Source organism: Cibotium barometz, chromosome 48 (assembly GCF_041138505.1).
Source record: "Cibotium barometz isolate CiBa-2024 chromosome 48, ASM4113850v1, whole genome shotgun sequence".
In the NCBI taxonomy this organism is placed as follows: Eukaryota; Viridiplantae; Streptophyta; class Polypodiopsida; order Cyatheales; family Cibotiaceae; genus Cibotium; species Cibotium barometz.
The window spans coordinates 14,342,565-14,364,795 of NC_141093.1; the positions used below are offsets into that span (position 1 = coordinate 14,342,565).

Sequence of the window (22,231 nt, forward strand, 5' to 3'; positions counted from 1 at the left end):
CTCAAAGTCTTGGCAAAGTAGCTTATAAAGAAAAGAGTTTTTTAAATGGTAAATCAAGGCAATATTCTCAAACCTTTTTAAAATATTGCATATGAAACTTGACTAAATGAGAAACACAATTTTAACTTAAACTCTTGATTTATGCTATGCTTTAAGCTTTAACTAGTTTGGCTTTGATTTGGTCAAAATTAAACGTGGTTGAAAAACTCCCAAAGATGATAAAATAAAGAAAGGATATAACCCAAAAATGATATTTAAAAAAAAAACATAGCACAAGGTTTACTTATGAAATTCCAAGGTAATGCGAAAAGGCTATTAGAGAGCCCCCAAAATTGAATTTTCAAAAGTGATATTCATGTAATTAAGGATTTGATCCTTGATTATTCTCTTGGTTTATACAAATATGATTTCACATGAGATCCTTGTCAGCTATAAGACCTTGTTGTGGGAGATAAGTGTAGATTCTCATGGATTCTCTGGTATTGAGAAGTTCTCACTGCCACATTTTTTGTGTCTATATAATGATGGCTCCGCCATCACCTCCTGACCCTTATCCACCTATGACTCATGGGAGAGTGAAGCCCTCTAGCATATGTATCTGAATAGAATGGTGGTCATTTTCTACTACGGATCTTCAATAATCAACAAGATGACGAATGGTCAAAGATTTGGACTCGTTACCAAGTGAACAATGTTTCTTCATGATACCCATTGGCAACACCAAAATTTTTGCTCCGAACATCCGTTTTGTCACATCATGGAACAAATAAACATCATTTGGGGATATAGCATAGAGGATGACCCATCAATATCAGATGAGGAATTTATTACTCGACTTCATTACCTTAAAACTAAGTTATCACCAGAGAAAATAATTTTACGTGATCACATCCGCATTATTAGAGGATTGTAAAGTTATTATTGTACTTGTTATAGTTACTATTTTTATTCATTTCAAATTCCATTTTTCTTTAATAGCAAACAACTTTTGAATTCAAGGTAAGTTTCTATGCTAATGTTTTTGGCCAAGTTATTGTCCTAATGACAAATGAAGAACCCTTGCCCTCCAATAATCCACCCCAAGTTAATAGCCCCGCTCCTCTAACCACTATCACTCCACTCTTCGTCTAATATAGAACCATGCCTCTTAAGAAGAGACCTATCCCCTCTATGATGAATAACCAATTTCCTCACACACCCTCGTCAACACCCAACTCAGTCTATGTCCAAACTTGCCTCAAAAATGCTCCATTGTTGCTAGCCGCGTTCACAAGACTAACCTCGATTGTAAGGTTCCTCCCTTTAAAAATGGGAGAAACACTTAAGATAGTCCGCTAAGTCTTATCTTGGGAAAAATTTCCTATTCATCGACACCTTGACCCTGTAGAGATTCAAGGATACGATTCATAGGTATGACCTAGCTCTATCCCGCAGGGGGAGCGTGATTTTCTAAACATCAAATCACCCATAGGGCAATTGATCAAAAATTGGGCAACTACTAGACTTGATTTCTAGAGACAACGCTTTTTTCCTCATCTTATGCAAGGCACAGCCGCTGACCTAGTCTTCTAGAATAGAGTTGCCCAAGAACCTAACTATCTAACGTAGGGCTTTCACTTAATCTGTTGGAAAGCTACCCGACTAATCGGGTCCACCCGTCCGTAGGATGGTGCCGTCAGGGCATTCCATCCTCCCACTTTCCACCCTACTCACACATCAATTTGTTTTCTAATTAATACTACCACACTGTTTGACATAAATAAACATATTCCTTAATTAGGGCCCTTCTTCACAAGGTTCGTTATAACAGCCTTCTTACACAATACAATCATACCAAAGACAAGATACAATTATATAAAAAGTTTATACATGAATCCATTTCCATACAAGCCAATCCGGCTCTCTTATTCTTATTCTGTCGATGATCTAGAATTCGGCCTTCCAGCCTCTACATGCTGGGCAAAACCCTACGGGACCATACACCTCATCGTCGGCCGCTGGCGAGGACTCAAGCCGGCCTGTCGCCCTCTCAGGCTCCATCGCTCGATCCTCCCGCCCCTCAGAGGGATGTCTGCACACTAGGATGGGCTTATTTACCGCACTAGCCTGGGCCCTCAGAACTAGGCAGCCTCATAATCTCTCGCCTCAATCGGCGATCCTTATTCTCCCAAAGGTATGAGGGATACCTTGGGCCATTCCCGGGCTTTGCTAATGACGCCGCCCGGCTACACAAGCACGGAACGGAGTTAGCGTTGAAGCCAAAAAAAATCTTGAATTCCAAAGATAACAACTTCAATGCAATTTTCTAAGTATAGCATTCACAATTCATGAAGATAGCAATTTCAACGCAATTTATCGAAAACAACATCACATAATTCGTAATTTCATATAATTTTTATGTCCTCATTTTAAAAGAAAAAGACACCATTCATTAATACTAATTTAAGGAAAAATCTCTTCTTTTGAAAATTAACCAAGCTAACCTGGCCACCGTTTCCTTGAGGGGCTTGAAAAGGGAGGACTGGAGCCGCATTGGGCGCATCTCCCTCCATCTCGTTGTTACGTGCCCCTCTTGAGGCAATATTTTGCCGTCTTCGAGATGAGGCCATCTTAGGCGTCGCCTTGTAGAGCTCACTGCTGCGATCGAAACGCTTCAGTCGGATCTGAATTCTGAGCTCGTTTGCTCACCGTATGAGCAAAAGAATATGGCGCACGAACCCTCGCTTGAGTCAAAAAAACCCTTACTAAAGTCTACGCAAAGGGGGGGGGGGGGAATTTGTGAGATGTCCTTAAGGCCAAAGGCAAAAACGTGGAGAGGGCTGGGAGGGGTGGCTGTAAGCCTCTCTGTAAGTCTATTCACACGCGGGGGGGGGGGGGGGGGGGGGGGGGGGGAGGGAGGGAGAAGAGTTAAGGACACTGGCCTCTAGCAAGAAGGGGATGGAGGAAAATTGGCTTATCTGAAAAGAGCCAAATGAGGGGGTGTGAGAGGGGTGGCTGCAAGGGCGGTTGTACTTGCAGCAAGTACGCTACACAGGGACGGACAGCGGTACGGACGGCAGCACAACAGGGCATACGCTACACAGAAATGCGTGCCGACTGAGGAGCACCCCGGGGGTTTATATAGCTGAGGGGTGAGGGTACGGGCGCTGCGCAAAGCAAGGACGAAAGGACGGTGTACCTTCAAAGGCTATGGATCAGTGGCCTGCATGGGTCTAGGGAAAAGGGACGGTGTCGGTTGTCTGGGAAAGGAGTGGTACGCATATACCTTATCTGGTCTGGGGGTGTCCGCCTAAGGGTGCGCGTGGACCATACAGTGGGTGGCCGTCCTTTGGTTCTTGGGCGGCCATTGTACGGGCGCCCTAGTAAGTGTGTACGGACCAAATTTTGGGACGGGGTACCCAAATTTGGGGCGCCCGCCTCGATTTGCGTGCCGGACCGCCCCGGGGGGCGAAAATTTTTTTTGTCCGGGAGGTTCTCCTCGTCGCAGGGGTTCAGACCGTTCGTCAATCGGACGTGCGGTCGTGTATTTATTAAGGTTTAAAGGTCGCCATTTTTTAACTAAAATGATTAAGATTAGCGTATAGGCTTGATCCGGTGTCCGTTTTGGATGCTGTGAAATCCTATATTAGGGTAAAATCGCGCGCAGATTCCAAATTTGGGCTCATAATTTGAAGATTCTAAGTAGAAATGACTCAAATAATAAAATCATTGATATTTATACCATAAAAACTCATAATTACATGGACATTTCTTTATTAGTGAAGATGGGTACGTTACATCCTTCCCCCCTTAAAGAAATCGAGATGTCCTCATCTCGTCATGAATTGGGGATAATCCTTTAAGAGTGTAGCTTCATCTTCCCAAGTTGCATCCTCTTCAGGGTAATCTTTCCACTGAACTAGATGTTCTACAAGAGTTCTATTTCGGAGTTGCCTTTCCCTAGAATCTATGATGCTACTAGGCTGTAATTCAAGGACTCCTTGAGTAGGGATTACAACTTGTTCATCATCAAGAATATGATCGAGACTGGGGACATATGGTTTTAATAAACTTACATGAAATACATTATGGACTTTGATATGGGCTGGGAGTTGGAGTTTATAGGCACTTTTACCTAGACACTTGATAACTGTATAAGGACCACAATACCTAGGGCTAAGCTTCTTATATTTCCCAAGTGATAGAGAACTTCATTTGGGTCGCACCCGTAGAAGAACTTTGTCTCCTTCCTTGAAGATCCTTTCAGACCTCTTGTTGTCAGCATAATGCTTTTGTCGATCTTGGGCAGCTTTAATATCCCTTTGGATAGCTTTGGTTTGTTCCTCCATCTCTTCGAGCATTTTCCTGGATGCCTCAACTCTTATGGTCTGATCAGAGAAATTTAGAGGAGACAAGCATTCTTGCCCATAGAGTGCTTTGAATGGTGACATTCCTATGCTTTGATGATAAGACGCATTGTAGGCAAATTCTACCAGAGGAAGGTATTGAATCCACCTTCTGGGTTCCCGTCCACAGTATGCTCTGAGAATGTCTTCAATTACTTGATTGACTCTTTCAGTCTGGCCATCGGTCTCTGGATGATAAGCTGTGCTAAAGCAAAGTTGAGTCCCCAGAGCTTGAAATAGAGACTGCCAGAATTTTGAGGTGAAGTCAGAATCCCGATCACTTACTATCCTTTTTGGGAGACCATGAAGTTTGAGGACTTCCTTGATGAATATTCGAGCAACATCAGAAGCTTTGAAGGTCTTTTTTGCTGGTATAAGGTGAGCTACTTTGGTAAGTAAGTCCACTACTACTAGAATGGAGTCATATCCTCCTTGAACAGTGGGGAGACTTGTGACAAAATCCATACTAATGCACTCCCACTTCATTTGGGGAATATCTAAGGGTTGAAGCTTTCCAGGCATCTTGACCCTTTCAGCCTTGATCCTTTGGCATGAGAGACATTGTTTCAAGTACCGAAGCACATCATTTTTCAAGCCTGCCCAATGAAAGCTCCTTCTTACCGCATTTAATGTTTTTGCATAACCTGGGTGTCCTGCAGCAGAGCAGGGCTATCATGAGCTTCATGGAGGATTAGTTTCTTTAAAGCAGGATCCTTAGGGATACATAGCCTGTGATTGAAGTAGAGGCTTCCTTCATGAGTGGAGTATCCCTTGATTAGATTCTTCTCTTTCTCTGAATGTCCCCCTTCTTGTCCAATATGCAAGTGAAATTTTACAAGCAGGTACATGGGTCTACTCCCCTCCACTCATCTCACAAAGTTTCACCACCATCAGATGCCGAATGGGTGTGGGACGATGTGCTACCACCCACTATTTTTCACATAGTGCCCAAGGGGTTCCATATGTAAAAAATAGCGGGTCTGGGTGTGGCACATTGTTATCATAAAATGTTTGATGGAGGTGAAACTTTGTGAGTGGGTCTATGGGTCTGCTACCCCTCCACTCATAAAATTTCACCACCATGCCAGATGGGTGGGACGGTGTGCTTATACCCGCTATTTTTCGCATAGTGTCCAAGGGGTCCCCTATGCAAAAAATAGTGGGTTTGGATACGACATCATTATTGTACCACGTACCATGCAAGTGAAGCTTTGCACAATAAGGTCCATGGGGTATCTACATCTCCACTCACAAAGTCTACCCACCATCGGACGCCTGGGTGGTACAATGTGCTGCCATCCCCTATTTTTTGCATACTGTCCAAGGGGTCTCCTATAAAAAAATAGTGAGTTTGGGTGGCGTATCATTATCATATGGTGCCCAATGCAGGTGAAAATTTGGGAGAGGGTCCATGGGACTGACACCCCTCCACCACAGGCAAAGTTTCACTACCACATCGGACGTCCAATGGGTGGGATGGTTTGCTACCATCGCTATTTTTTTGCATAGTGCTGCCCATTGGGGTCCCCTATGCAAAGAATAGCATGGCACCTTACATGTACAAACCCTATAAAAATAAAAAATCACAAAATACATAGTCCAATATATAAGACTTTATAAAAATACAAAATCAAAAAAGACATAGTCCAATATATAAATAAAAATGTGATACAACTCGTGGATGTCATACATAGAAACATGAGGTCATAAATACAAATGGCATGTAGACTAGTCGATACAAAAGCATGATGCGATATACATTTACATGATGATGGCTAATCCTCATCTAAGAGGACCTAATAAGCTCCAAGATGACATGCCTACCTCCTCCTTAGCTCCTGTATAACCCACTCGGCGATTATCCTCTGAGTGTAGAAATACACATCATAATTAAATTACTCTAGTAGGGGTTTGGGAGAATACCATGCTAGTGGAAGGCTCCGATATACAAGAGCCATGGCATGTCGAATAGAGTCTATAGCATGATGGAACTCGTGACCGATCTACACACCTAGCTCATGCACTATGGAGAATGGTAGTATCTCCAATCCATGAGGTGTCCGATATGCAGGTGGGAGACGCCTAGCCTTGTCACCAGGCCTTTTGTCCTAGTCTTGAAGCCGGCCAACACCATGGCTAGTGTTGGGTCGATGACCATGTTTATATATCTGAAGTCCCAACATGAACTTTGCATGTAACTGTTGTGCAAAGTATATTAGAATCTCATGATGATGGGGCAAGGCACCATAGTACGCCACATATTATAGTAGAATATGTGGGATGCCATAACTACATGGGTGCACCAAGCTGCCTTAAGCGGCCTTGCAACACTCGCGCCTCGTCCATCCTCACGGACGAAAAGCTGTAATGTCCTCTCTCTGATAGATGGAAGTTAGGATACCTCTCGAGATGAGACAAGCTGCAACATACTCGTCCACCCTTCTATGTCTCTAGTTGTTCTCTCAAAGACTCTATGTCATTGGCTCTAGTTTTAGGTGGAGGAGGCCACTAACTGAGTCCAACTAAGTTCTAGAATTATCCAGCTTCAGTTTGGTTGAATTTGGACAAGATTTGGACCAGTTTGGCTCCCTTTTTGATTTGGTTTGATCCAGGAGAGAGGAGACATAAAAATATCTTAATATTTTTGAGTTTAAAACTCATTCACATGTGTGAAATAGGCACCTTCTTGAAGGCTCTCCCTTTCCTTATTACCAAGGTGTCAAAATTGTATGATTACTCCAAAATATCTCATTTTTTTAGTAATATTTCCTAATTTTTAACTAATAAATCTTGTACTCAGTCAACTCTTCATCTTATGTGGGCATTTACTCATTTTTGGGTATTTTCTTTTATTCATTGGATTTATCTCATCCCAACACTTAGATTAATCTTATTGGTCCATAGGAACCTTAATTGGACCATAATTCAAAATTTTTAGAAAATCTTGACCCTTAGGCTAAGGTCTTTAAAATCATTTTTAATTGATTCCTAATGCACCTTAGAAAATTTATTTTGATTTTTTGTTTTAGGGAAACATATTTTTGATATTTCTAGAATTTATATATCCAAAAATATCTCAATATTGAATTACCACTCTCTCTAGAATTTTTCTTCTCTCTAGACAAAAACAAGGAAAAATAATATTTTCTTGTATTCAGAAATAGGGAATGATTACAGGGGATTGAAGTAAAGGCTTATTCATTATTCAGGGCTGAGGAGGAATATTACATCCTCTGTCACTTGAAAAACGCGAGATGTCCTTATCTCGCAAAGTGGGGGTAATCTTTCACCAACTCTTCTTCTTTCTCCCAGGTGGCGTCTTCTAGAGGGAAGAACTTCCACTTTACTAAAAATTCTGTGAGGATGCTGCTCTTGAGAATCTTCTCCCGAACGTCAAGGATTTCTTCAAGTTGGAGTACCATGGTTGGAGTACCATCTGGCCTTGAGTTGGAGAGATCAATTGTTCATTATCAAGTATGTGACTCAGGCTGGGTACATATTTCTTAAACAAATTGACATGGAATACATTATGTACCTTGAGATGGGGAGGCAGAAGAAGTTTCTTGACTCTCTCTGCCGCCTTGACTCTGTGACACATTAAGCATTTATGCACATGATCAAGTACATCCTTTTTGAGTCCTGGCGCTAGAAGAAGCTTTTCTTCACATACATATAGGTTTTTATAAACCGTGGATGTCTAGCTATCAGGCTATCATGGACTTCTCTCAGAATTCTTCCCTTTATTCCCTCATCATTGGGAATGCATAGCCGATTATTATAATACATGCATCCTTCATCCAATTTGTACCCAAGAAAACTCATTTCTTGAGGAGTCTTACTTTCCTGCATCAGAAGTGTAGCAATAGGGGCATAGAATTTGTCCTGCATGATTTTCTTCTTTGCTTCACTGATCAATGGATTTGACACCCCTGCAAGTAAGGAGGCTTTTCTGCTGAGCGATGTGCCACCACATTTTCTTTCCCCGGTCGATACTTAATTTCAAAATCAAATTCCTACAAGGTCTGCATCCATCTCCTTTGACGCATGTTGAGATCCCTTTGGGTGAAGATCCACTTCAGACTTTGATGATCTATCATCAAGGTGAACCTCTGTCCCAAAAAGATAATGTCTCCACAACTTCAGAGCATAAACTACTGAGAGTAACTCCAAGTCATGGACAACATAATTTCTCTCATGTGTTCTTCGTTTTCTAGATTCATAGGCCACTGCATGACCTTCCTGCATAAGAGCACCGCCTAAGGAAAACCCACTGGCATCAATAACTACCTCAAAGGGTTTGGTAAAATCTGGCAATCTAAGGACAGGGTTGGTTACTAAGGCTATCTTCAGTTTATCAAAGGCACTTTGACACATTGCAGTCCACTGAAAAAATGTACTCTTCTTGAGAAGGTTAGTTAAAGGGGATGCTATCTGAGCATACCTAGGTATAAAGATCTTATACCATCCAGTTAATCCTAGGAATCCTCTGACTTCCTTTACTGTCTTGGGTTCTCGACATTCTACGATTGCTTGGATCTTTGCGGGGTCAAGAGAAATCCCATCTTTTGATACTATGAATCCCAAGTATTCCACCTGCTCAACAGAGAAAGAACACTTGCTCTTTTTTGCAAAGAGTTGGTGTTTCCTTAGGATTTCCTGGACCTTGCGCACATGATCTTCATGATTTGCAGCATTCTTTGAGTATACCAAGATATCATCAAAGAAAACAAGAACAAAATCATCCAAGTATTCTCCGAGAATATCTTGTATAAGATGATTAAACCTTGCTAGGGCATTAGTCAATTCAAAGGGCATGACTGTGAACTCATAATGCCCATAGCGAGTATTGAATGCTGTCTTTGGGATATCCTGCTCCTTGATTCCAATATGGTAGTACCCGGATTAGAGATCTATCTTTGTGAACATTTGGGCGCACTTAACCGATCTAGAAGTTCATCAATCCTAGGGATAGGATACTTATTCTTAATTTTTAATTGATTCAATCCTCTGTAGTCAATACGGAGTCTTAACGGTCCATATTTCTTCTTTTGAAAGAGAACGGGCGCACCCCAAGGTGAGACACTGGGTCTGGCAAATCCCTGCTCTAACAATCGTCTTAACTGCTCCTTAAGTTCGATGGCTTCAGGGACTGGCATTTTGTATGCAAGTTGAGCCACTATCTCAGCTCCGGGGGTTAACTCGATCTCATGATCCACTTCGCGAGATGGAGGCATCTCAGTCAACTCTTCAGGAAACACATCTGCATACTCACTTAACCACTTTGGTTCTTTAGCCTTGCATTTTATGTCTACCAGATTCATCTTAATGACATAAATAGCTTGCCTCTTTCTGAGCCCTTTTAATAATTTAGAAGCCTTGACTAATTTGTAGCACTCGGGATCCAGAAATTCTAGTTCCTTGAACTTTATTCCTGTGAAGGTCAAGGAAAGAGATGGTTCCTTTGTGACAATGAATATTAGCTTGATTCTTATGGAGCCAATCCATTCCAAGGATTCCATTATAAATTCCCAAGGGTAGGACTCTGAACTAGCACTCTGTTATGTTCCCATCTAGGCTAAATTGAATAAGGTCTATCTCAAGGTGTGTGAAAAGAATCTTTCCACTGGCCAATTCCACTTGCATAGGTTTCCCTAATTTTTGATTTAAGACTAATTTATGCAGACATCCTAGGGAAATAAAAGAATGAGTACTGCCTAAATCAATCAAAAGCTTGAATTGCTTACCCTGGTACCCTGCTAGGGTCAGGAGGACTAAAAATTGATGGTTATTCCCCTGATGCTCTATTGCTGCATAGATCTGTCCTTTTTCTTCTTGCACTTCATCAGCTATAGTGACAGCTCTAGCTTCTGCAGTCTGAGGTGAAACTCTCTCTCTTTGGTTATTCCAATTCTGGGAGGGAGTTTGGAGACTGCATTACATGGAGGCTGCAGGCTGAGCTGGCACTCTTCTAGGGCTCCCTGATTTTGGCGCGGGGGACCCTGATTGGACTAATACGAAGGAGCCTGTCTTTCAATTCTGGGTCCCTAGCTTCTTTGGCCCACAGAAGGAGATGGGAAATCCTTGAGCTGGTGCCCAAACCCCTGACATCTGAAGCATCTCTTCTCGCCTTCGAAGCTCTTCCCTTTGCATTCTGGAGAGAGTCGGAGTTCCTGAGAAAGTACTTTGAGGGAAAGGTCTTCCTTCATTCCTGAAGCTTCCCGTCTCCAGATTCTAGTTGGGACCTTGGTGTCTCTTTGGAGGGGGAAGGTTAGAAGCACTTCCCGGTGTCTGGAATCTTTTGAAGGATGAGGGAGCTGGCTTTAGCAGGACTTTTACAATGAAAGCTTTGGCAAAATCCTTCGCCATTCTGATAGCTTCTGCCATGGACACTGGCTTGGTATTCTTGACCAGTGTGTCTAAGGGTTCGTTCATTCCCCAAATGAACTTGGCCATGAGTTGCTCTTTGTCTAGAGGTGGTGAATACTTGAGTAGAAGAGCAAATGCCTGGTTATATTCTTCGATGGTTTTCCTCCCCTGGTTTAGCTCTAAAAATTCATTCATTTGGATTTCTAAGAACCCAAGGGGACAAAATCTCTTCCTCAAAGAGACTTTAAGATCATTCTAGGACTGGGTATTCCTATCCAGATGGTTGGTGTCACAATGGTTCCTCCATGCCACCCTGGCTGTTTCCACTATTTTCACCCTAGCAAGAGCCATTTTGCCCTACTCATTGTAGCCTGTGACATCAAAATATTCTTCCATAGCTTCCACCCCCATTTCTCCATAGCCTCGCCCAAGTTCTCCCCTTCACCTTTGAAGGGTCCTGGTGGCTGAGTTCTTTGAAGAGCCTTGCGAACGTTGAGGTCAAGCTCTTCTTCTTCAGAGAGAGGGTTTGGCTGACGACCACAGTTTCCTCGCCTCATGATTCTGCCAAAAATGATATATTATTAAATTTTTATTTTGATATCGTCCACGAGATCCTAAGACTTAAGAGGTTCGGAAAATAATTTCTTAAACAAGATAAATGATCTTATTGGAGATCTATGACATACGTCCGGTAATAGATTTTGCTTTATCAGTTCGTCCATAATTAATCACTTTATACAACAGGGAATTTTTCTCCACAAAACATTTCTTTATTTATATAAAATTTGCAATATGTACGTAGAGCATCTCGGCTCCAGAAGTCAAAATCTCCTCAAGAGATGCATAAGACGACGGTACTGGGCTATAGACATGCCCTCATACAAATGTTCCCTTACTGCCAACAAGGAGCTACTATCTTCTCCTTAGAAATAAAGTGACTAAGGAGTCTGTAGATTTGGAAGGAAAGTCTGAAATTTTGAGGCCTTGAGTGATATAAAATAACACCATGTATCACTTTCAGCTTCATCAGGATCATGGTCAATGAGAGATTCTGCCTCAGCATCGCACGCTGGTCGCAAAGAGGCGTGAACATACTGCCCTGCAAACCATTCATGCTGCCGTCTCTTCGTTGGGTTAGGGAAATATAGATCCTTGAAAAATGGCCTACAAGTCTGACTCGACTTGTTCGAGTTGTAGTGGAAGAGATGAGATGCTCGAAGGCGAACGTAGTCATGTCTTGTGACAGGGTGAGGTCACGAACACCAGATAAGTGTGGAACTTCCATCTATAAAATCAAATTCTTTGATTAAAAATCTTCATTAATGAAGCTTAAGGAATGAAAATACAATATGTGAATGCTCTTTCTGAGTTTTTATTACTGATGATAAGAATTCATTTGTCCTTATTAGCTTTCAACAAAGCTCTAATACCAGCTGTGAGATCCCCCTCCGAGGGTGTTGGCGACGAAAGCAGCGCCAGTCTCTCGCGTCGGGGTGGGGATCCACACTCAGGGCCTCGCCCACGGATGTCCGGAGGACAAGAGACTAGCCCACCAATTCCTCCGAAACCGAACTTGGGAAAACTTTCCTCGCCCGAAAGGCACGAGCGATTCCACCATGGGAAAATCTTCTAACGGGTGAATTAATCTAACGAGTCAAAGTCTTAACTAGTTAAACTGATCCGACCGAACCTGAAGTCACATGGTCAGATCAAAGAAGAGACTTGCACTTGGTCCATAGAATCACTGCTTTTTTCCTCTGTTAACGAGGCACAGCTTGCTGATTCCCTCCCACAAAACAAAGGTCTTCTCAGGACTTAACCTAACTAACATAACTAATCATATCTTAATTGTTTCATAGGAATCCCCCGATCCAGCCTACCGGCCCATGGGTTAGCCAACCACCCGCGACCACTGTATTGGTGGGATTCCTTTATAAAGATTTGGTTGTGTTTTGCTTGGGTATCAAGGAAAAGAGTTCCCAGGCCCCCTAGCTGGCAATTCATGCAAAAATTAAGGTAGGCATACCACGTATACACCCAATATGAAATTGCCATCTATAACAGATTTGGCTGGCTTTAAAACAATCCTTCAATGAAAATCATAATGTTACTGATCATCGTCCTCCAGAATTCTGAGTCCATTGTGTTACAAAATAAGTCATCTGGACTCTCCGTTGAAGACCAGCTGGCCAACCAACGAGATCCAATATCAAAAATTGATTCACAAAAATCTTTCTCTTTAGTTCATCTGAATCTTCCTCGACGCACGCATGGGTGTCCTAGCAACTGCGAGCCCATGCATCACCTGGTCAAAACCCTCTAGGATCCTCCTTAGGTGTCCTAGCACTTCACTTAGGGAGGACTGCTTCATCGGTCCTCGCCCCTCATATCGAAAGCACATCATTTTAACCGTACTGAGGCTGGTCAAGACCTCGGCAAGCTTTGTCGCGAGCGACGTCCCTCAACGACCCCCCACTGCCAGCTGTTGCAACAAACCTCCTCTTAGTAAAACACATGCTAAATGCTTCCTCCAACATTCTCACGTAAAATAGTACTTTAAATGAAAAACAGAGGTTCTATGAAAGTAAAATTTCCAATTTGAGATTGGTTCCACAAAACTCCTTTTTCCTTAATTCCCAATTTTGTAATGAGAATCCTTGATCTCTCACCAGGGTAATCTACCCATCATTTGATTGATTGTCCAACTAGATTCTTGGTGATTTCGGTAAAAGGAAAACTAGTTTAGTTCAACACGGTAGTCTATTCTTTGTATTTAGGAACTGGAATCGGTTCATGAAGTTTTTGCTTGATTCAGATCAAGAGATAGACAAGTAGGTTTACTATCCATCCCTCTCGTAGTCTAATCATTCGGTTTAATTCTAAAACAAGGATTTTCTTCAGATAAACATCTCTTTTTGGGTAAATACCAATTTAGTGATTTAACCACATAAAATATCTAAAGATATTCTTTCTACCATTTAATTTCTCAACCTTAATTCCCTAGGTAGAGTTATGGTGAAAATTCATCTTTTGACACCAAAAATTAATTCAAATCTTTCTTTTCTTAAATATCATAAAACTTTTCTTTTAACTAAATACCAATATCTATTTTTTTGAATAAGCTTGAAATCTCTCTTTTTCTCATTTAATGAGTGCAATCCAAATGTCATGGGAATTCCTCTTTTATCATAACTTAAATCTATCTAAAATTCATCTTTAAATTAAATAAAAATATTCAATATTCTAAATATACCAAGAATTCTTCTTTTTCCATTTAAATGATTGAATTCCAAATATGATGGGAATTCCTCTTTCATCGTTTCAATCTATTCATGCATAAAATAATTTTAACTAAAATTTTTCTTAAAAATTACATAAAAACATCCATTAATCCTAATATGACAAGAATTCTACTTTTTCCATTTAAATGATTGAATTTCAAATATGATGGAAATTCCTCTTTTATCATTAAAATTTTTCCTATACATAAAAATAAATTTAACTAAAATTTATCTTACAATTGAATAAAAATGTCCATTAATCCAAATATGACAAGAATTTCACTTTTTTCATTTAAATGATTGAATTCCAATGATGATGGGAATTCCTCTTTCATCATTTAAATTTTTTATGTATAAAAATAATTTATCTAAATTTTTTTCTTAATTTTAAATAAAATATGCCAAATTTTCTCTTTCTCCATTGGAATACATGGATCTCCATTATCATGGGAATTTCTCTTTTATCATAAAAATGAAATTACTAAAAATTTCTCTTTTAATACCATATTGGGGAATATGGAAATTTCCCACAAGTTTGGGACACGTGGTCAAAAGTTTGGATTAACCATAACTTGAACACCACTAATCCAAAATGAGCGCTTTATAGCTCTTTGGATTCCATTTTTCAAGCGCTTTCCAACGATAGGTCATATGATAGGGTTTTGAGAAACTTACAAACATGTTATCCATGTCCCCTTTTTTAAGTATTCAAAAATGGGAATTGGAAAATTCCCAAATTCACTAATATGGTGTTTTTTTCTCTTATTAACTATTTATGCATAAACATTAAAAATTAATTTTTCATGGATATGATGAGAATTATTCATTTAACATAGGATGACTAATCCTAGAATATGGTAGGAAGTCCTCTTTTCACATTATGCATAAAAATAATTTATGTGTTAATTTTCAAAAAATTTACCACAGTTTCGCTGCTATTACTGATAATTTTTAATATTTTCTAAAAGAATAAGACTTAGTAATAAGATTATGATAGAGTAACTATCATTTGGTCCTAAATACAATTTATGGAATTATTTTCTAAGTTTACCATAATTTATGTAACATTAAAGCATAAAAAAGTCATTTCTTTGGCCTCTAGCTTGACTAGCATAGAGTTTGATTTTAGAACTAGGAATTGCTCCATGAGAAGCATCATTTGAATATAGAATTGGTCGTAGGAATGACCATTCTTTGGGAGAGAGAGAGATATACATAAAAAACATCCTAAATTAAGGCATAAATGTAAACTTTATGTGATTTATTATAAAAATTCATTAGAGAGCTTCATTTCATTGAAAAACCATTCAATTGAATACTTCTCAAGCTTGAGAGGGGTTGAGAAGTGAAAAACATTTAGAAGATTAAGAAAAAAACCATAAAGTCACACCTTACCTCTTGTTTTGCTTGATTCTCTATTATTAGGAGAGGCCCCCAACCAATCAATTGGTTAGTATGTTGAGGAAAGCTCCATGGAAGGTTGTAGAGAGAGAGAAACTCCAATCTCTCCAAATTGTAGAGGATTTTTAGGGGATAATAGAAAATATGCTTATTCTAATGTAATATTTGCATGGTCTAGTTCACAGATGAGACTACAAAAGAATGAGGGTCTATTTATAGGTGAGAGAGGCCACTGACTGAGTCCAACTAAGTTCTAGAATTATCCAGCTTCAGTTTGGCTGAATTTGGACAAGATTTGGACCAGTTTGGCTCCCTTTTTTATTTTGTTTGATCCAAGAGAGAGGAGAGATAAAAATATCTTAATATTTTTGAGTTTAAAACTCATTCACATGTGTGAAATAGGCGCCTCCTTGAAGGCTCCCTCTTTCCTTACCAAGGTGCAGTCAAAATTGTATGATTACTCTAAAATATCTCATTTTTTTTAGTAATATTTCATAATTTTTAACTAATAAATCTTGTACTCAGTCAACTCTTCATCTTATGTGGGCATTTACTCATTTTTGGGTATTTTCTTTTATTCATTGGATTTATCTCATCCCAACACTTGGATTAATCTTATTGGTCCATTGGAACCTTAATTTGGACCATAATCCAAAATTTTCAGAAAATCTTAATCCTTAGACTAAGGTCTTTTAAATCATTTTTAATTGATTTCTAATGCACCTTGAAAAATTTATTTTTATTTTTTATTTCAAGAAAATATATTTTTGAATTTCTAGAATTTATATATCAAAAAATATCTCAATATTGAATTATCACTCTCTAGAATTTTTCTTCTCTCTAGATAAAAACAAGGAAAAATAATATTTTCTTGTATTCAAAAATAGGGAATGATTACAGGGGATTGAAGTAAAGGCTTATTCATTATTTAGGCTGAGGAGGAATCTTATAAAGAATTTTGTACATGCTCAAATCTATTTAAAAAAAAGTCAAAAATCAACCCACCTGTAATAGTACTGATGGAATTGGATTACTATATGCGTTAAATTAAATTATCATATCTCGAGCGAGATACCGAAATTGAATATATTCATGGAATTGAATTCATTATGTATTGAAAATGCAAAAAACATATCTCAGGTGAGATACTCAAATTGAATTAATATATGCGTTAAATTGAATTATCATATCTCGGGCAGGATACCGAAATTGAATATATCCATGGAATTGAATTCATAATGTATTGAAAATCTAAAAAAAATATCTCGGGCGAGATACCAAAAATGAAACTGGATTAATATATGCGTTAAATTAAACTATCGTATCTCGGGCGAGATACCAAAATTGAATTTAAATTATCTCGGTTGAGATATGGAAATTGAATTGAAGTAATATTTATCGATTGAGAGCAAAAATTAATGTCGATGGCCACGTATCTCGCACAAGATATTTGTCTCCTAAAATTCTGAAACTTTTCCCACCTTTTAATATATGTCGTCCTTTTCTCACCTTTTTTGGAGCTATTCATGAGCACCTATTTCCATCTTGCTGGAGCTCGATCGAGCTGTTGTTGTCGATCTCGCCCGACCTACCTCATCATCTTTGCTGTCGGACCCGAACTTTTACCCAAGTAAGCCCCCGAGTTTAATTAGTAATGGTTTTCTAAATCTTTGAGCAAAACATTTCCATTAAAACCTTAATTAATAAAACCTAATTATTGTAAAACTTGATTATTATAAAACCTAATTATTATAAAATATTTATTAATAAAACTTGATTATTACAAAACATTTCAACCTTAATTAACAAAACTAGTTGTGCATTTGATTATGTGCGGGTCTGCATTCGCAAACCGGTCTACATGATTTGTAGATAGATTGTTGATTTCCACGTTTGGGTCCTGCAAAATTAGAGCCCCGTCCCAGAGTCCTCCACCATGATTATAGCAGAGCTATTTTCCTCATGTGTTCCCACAATACACTAAGCAATCCATTTTGCAGCCCTACAATAGGTTTCAAAAAATCATTTACAAAATATATTATTGTTCTTTACCAAATTCAGCAAACAAGATCAGATATTCCTTCTCGTAAAAGTGAAGGGGAAGGCTTGGGGATGACCGAGAGAATAGCGTAGTGTTGTTGAATTCTCATTTTCAAACCCATTAGCAATGCTTCTGAATTTCAAGAGAAAAAGAGGGATAAAGTGGAGTCTACCTAAATTCAGAAATAAAAGTGATGATGCTGCTATAGTCCTATGGGACAAGGTCCTTATGTCATGGTGGCACCCTAGGTTCCTACTAGCCCTTGACTTTGTACAAATCCCCCTAATTTCATTGGGACATCATAACAACTTGGTATTCCTAGAGAGCACGATGCCAAAAGGCATAGCGACGCCTTCAGCAGAGGTCACTCATGCCACATCCCAAGGCTAATCAGGGTTAAGACCTTCAGGTTAGGTTAACCATAGCCTAGGGGTTAGGCATCTTAAGTGTCGTTTAGTAGCTTTTACGAGACATGTGCTATATTTGGCTATTGGTTTATAGGCGGACTATATAAGTGACTTGATGAGTCAATTTAAGAGAGCTCCTCAAATTTGGACTTGATGCCTTGATTAAGACTACTCCATGCTAACATCAAATGGGTGTGTACTGGTGGTTACAGGATGCTAGGGACTTTCCATGTGGAGCCATGTCTCTCATTCTACTATCCCCCTGTGCTTGGGGGTGAGCCTGAATGGCTTTACAGTTGGGCGGTGACCTAGATACCTCAGTCTTTGTATGTTTTCCCCATCTTTGTTTAATTAATTAATGATGAAAAAAACATTTTGAGGATATTATGCTGTCCTAAGATAGTATTCTCATCATTAATAACTATGTATTACTCCCCTAGTAACCTTACATGTCATAGTACTAGCGAAGTGTCAACCAACCACTCACACCCCTTGGCACATATGCATGTATCACCGACCCTGCAACCTATCATTGCTCCTAAAGCAACAAGGTTCTTTTATCCATCATTAATAAAAGACCCTCTTGCCCCATGCTATTTACAAAATGGCCCGCAACAACATTTCTAAAATTGTTTCAAGCCTACATGGTTGCCCCCCCCAAGAGGCCTATTTTCCCTTTGAGGCACATAAAAGATCCCATATAGGCCCTAAACAATGCCTACATAGCAAGTAGTCATCTCACTTGGGTGTGATACAAAACTATTGAGAAGTAGAGAGAAAATGAGAGAGAGAGAGAGAGAGAGGGGGGGGGGGAGGAAGAGAATGAGAGAGAGAGTGTGTGAGTGAGGGAGAGGGAGAGAATGAGAGAGAGAAATGACCTTTTGGTTGCGTGGGACCCTGCAACTTTTGGCTCGTGAGGCACATCTAAAGACCATCCTCAAGATGGTCGCACTCTTACAGGCTTCATGCACCCAACTTTGCAGACAGAGAGATCCACATCCCGCCACCATACATCTTGTTGCATCATTAGAGGGTATATGCATAGATTAAGCTTAATGCATAGACTAAGCTATATGCATAGATATTAATGCATGCATGCATAGAGCTTTATGTATGCATACATCGAGCTTAATGCATGCATGCAAAGAGATTTATGCATAAGCCCTACAAATACGCCTATGCATAGAACACCATATTGGGGAATATGGGAATTTCCAAGTAGTTTGGGACACGTGGTCAAATCTTTGGATTAATCATAACTTGAACACCGTTACTCCGAATTGAGCGCTCTATAGCTCACTAGATTCCATTTTCCGAGCGCTTTCTAACAATAGGTCATATGATATGGTTTTGAGAAACTTATAGGCATGTTATCCAGGTCCCACCTTTATAGTATTCAAAAAATGGGACTTGGGAAATTCCCAAACTCACGAATATAGTGTTATAGAGGTAACCTAAATCCTATAAACAAGGATGCAATAAAGGAAAAACATGATGTAAGTAATCAAAAGAAGAAAAGAGCTTACCGCTTTATGTGAAGTCGAAAGAGAGGATCACTACAAGAGCTACACAATAAAAGAGGCGACAACACAAGAATACTCTAATAGAAGAATGCTTAACACTAGTTCTGTAATTGGACACTAAAGTGTCTTGAGGACACTTTAGTGTCCTGTTTCTCACCAAAACTTTGGAATTTTTTGGGGAACCTAGAAACAACATTTCTACACCTTGTTTCAACCATAGGTCGGTTAAAAGTCAAAAAATAAAGGAGATTTTTCATGATGTCAAAACACAAGCTATATTAGAAATTTGACAAAAAAAAACTCTAACTTGAAATTTTCATTGAAATTTGAAGCTGTTTTGTCAAAAATCCCATAAAATGCCTATAACTTCTTGAATAAATCATGTTTTTCATGTTTGTAAAAGTCAATTGGTAGAACTTGGGGTTTCAAAACAACATAATCTCCTTTAGGTCCTAGTTCCTAAGCTACTTGTGAACTATAACAAAAATCTCATAATTACTAAGATTTTAAAAAAGAGGAAAATTTTGGCCTTCCAAAGGTACTTCCATAAAACTAGGATTATGTTAGTGCAAATTGGCAATCGAAAATGATTATATAGTTCAAAACCAAGTTAATATATATTTTTTGGGGTCCCAAGCTCAAGTAAATCTTGCTACTTGAGCGCTATCTTAGTTTTTCAATCTTGCTACATTTTTCAAAATTTCTAAATTCTCTCTCAACAACCATGAATCAAAGGTTTTAGGTGCCCAAATTATGTTTGTACAATGTACCTTAGAGGAATTATTCTATACACACAAAATGTTACAAGTTTACTAAGGAATGTAATGCATATGACTCAAGAATCTAAATCCAAAATTTTTGTTGTGTGCAGTTTTGACATTTTGAAACAATTAATATTTGTAGCTTACTAAGGGGCTTTTACATATAACTTTAAGATCTCAATGGATAGAGTAAGCATTGTATCACCTTAAAAAACGCATTTGGTTGACTGTTGGGATAGGGATATGGTAGGGTGGAAAGATGTGGATCAGTTATCTTTGGAATATTAGCTAGCTAGGAAGGAAAGAGATTTGATGGTTCAGGTACTGGATTTTCTTCAAAGAGAGCTATGCTCTACTGCTACTAATACCTCAGTTTTGATTAAAGATTGGGCTTGGCTTAATGGTGTCAAACTAAAGGATGTAAAAACCAGAGATTTATACTCATTTATGAGAAATGTGGATGCCAATGTGTTGTATTGCAATAAAATTTGGAATGTAAATTGGAGCCCTTCCAGTTGGAAAAAGAGATGGAATATTCTTTGGGATTGCCAGATCCCTAAGAAATTGTGGAAGGTATGCATGTGGACATTACCTATTGGCTCCATATTTCTAGTGGCATTTGTCCTAGGTGTAGGTCCTCACTTGAAGATGGTAAACAGTGTTTTGGGACTGCCCAATAATCAGGGTTAGTTGGTCCAAAATATCTAAATGGATAGAGAAGAGTTTGGGTATGCAAACATGCTGGGGGGGACTGGATCTTGAGTAAATGGTCACTTAGTAATAACATATTGGTTTGGTTTTTAATATCATCAGAGCTTGCACTTTGTTGGAAATCTAGTCTAGCAGGAATGCATTTATATTTATAAAGGCAGCATATACAAGCTTGCAAGAGTCAGACTTGATGTGTGAGTGTGTTTACATGTGCTGGTCTGTGTGCAATGTGAATAAAATAAGATGTTCTGAGCTAGACATGTTGATTGCAAAGCAATATGATCTGAATTCTTCCCCAGAGCTTGATGAGTTTCAAACTAGGAATAAACCCCTAACATTGGTTTGTATGTTTGCAGGTGAGATGTTGGGAAGGGAAGAAAAAGGCCCCCAAGTTTGGACCAAAAACTCTAAGGTGGTACCGCAAAGAAAAACAAGTTGATCATACATTTGTTGCCTTTATGGAAAACCCTGTGGGAATCAGACCCACTGTTAAAATTTGGTCCAAGAAAGGGGAAATGTTGGAAAGATAGTCCGATACACTACATAGGCTATGATGGAGGCTAGCATACTTTTGGGATATCAGATATCTTGGGAACAATCTTTCTTTTTGATGAGGAAAAGAGATGAAAATTTTTGTGTAAAACTTTGAATAAAGTTGAGAAGGAGTAGTAAATATGGATGCTGTAGCTCTGACTTGGTTGTATAGTAGTTTTTGAACAGTTTCATTTAATATATATAATTATTATTGATCCCGAAAAAAAAAAAGCTAAAATGGGCTTTGAAGCCACTAAAACCTTCAAATGTTAGCTTTAAAGGTGGCTTGTGTCAATGGAAATGGATTCAACGCGGGGGGTGGTGCCTCTGGCCCACGCATTAATCGTTGTATTTTATTTATTTTTGTTGAAACTTGAGCGTGTTCACATGATTCAAACGGCTGAATTAATGTTGGTGTTAGCATAACATTTTCACATTATCAGAATAAGCGTGCCTACACACGCGCGCCAATGTGTGTGGGATGTGTGTGTGCGAGAGAGAGAGAGAAAGAGAGAGAGAGAGAGAGAGAGTGTAAGATCACTTTAAAAAACAGTACACTGCACAGTGCTGGAATGCAAACATTACACTACATATGCACGAAAAATGCATAAATAGTCTAAGTCGGTGTCATTATTATACCATTGATATCATCATCATCATCATCATCAATGGCTTATTTGATTATAACGCAGCATTTTGCCTGCAGGAATAGAAAAACTAAAATATGTTTAGTACCAAAACAATATTAGGAATTTCTGTGTATGCTTCATAACTGCACATTTACTCACTTGTGAAAATTTTCAGCTCCTACTCGCAAATAC

The 22,231-nt window shown here is 39.1% G+C and overlaps 1 long non-coding RNA gene across 2 annotated transcripts in view; it reads right to left on the bottom strand.

Moving 5' to 3' along the window:
• Positions 1-21,938: 21,938 nt before the first annotated feature.
• The window catches only part of LOC147610845 (uncharacterized), a 706-nt gene continuing 413 nt past the window's right edge, over positions 21,939-22,231 (bottom strand). Inside the window, exons 2-3 of one of the 2 annotated variants that reach the window (XR_015263922.1) lie at positions 22,199-22,231; positions 21,939-22,110 (exon numbers count right to left, since the gene is read on the bottom strand). The exon at positions 22,199-22,231 is cut by the window's right edge and continues 87 nt beyond it. This is a non-coding gene — a long non-coding RNA (uncharacterized LOC147610845). Of the gene's footprint in view, positions 22,128-22,198 lie in introns of both variants that reach the window. The other variant, XR_015263923.1, reaches the window with a different exon arrangement.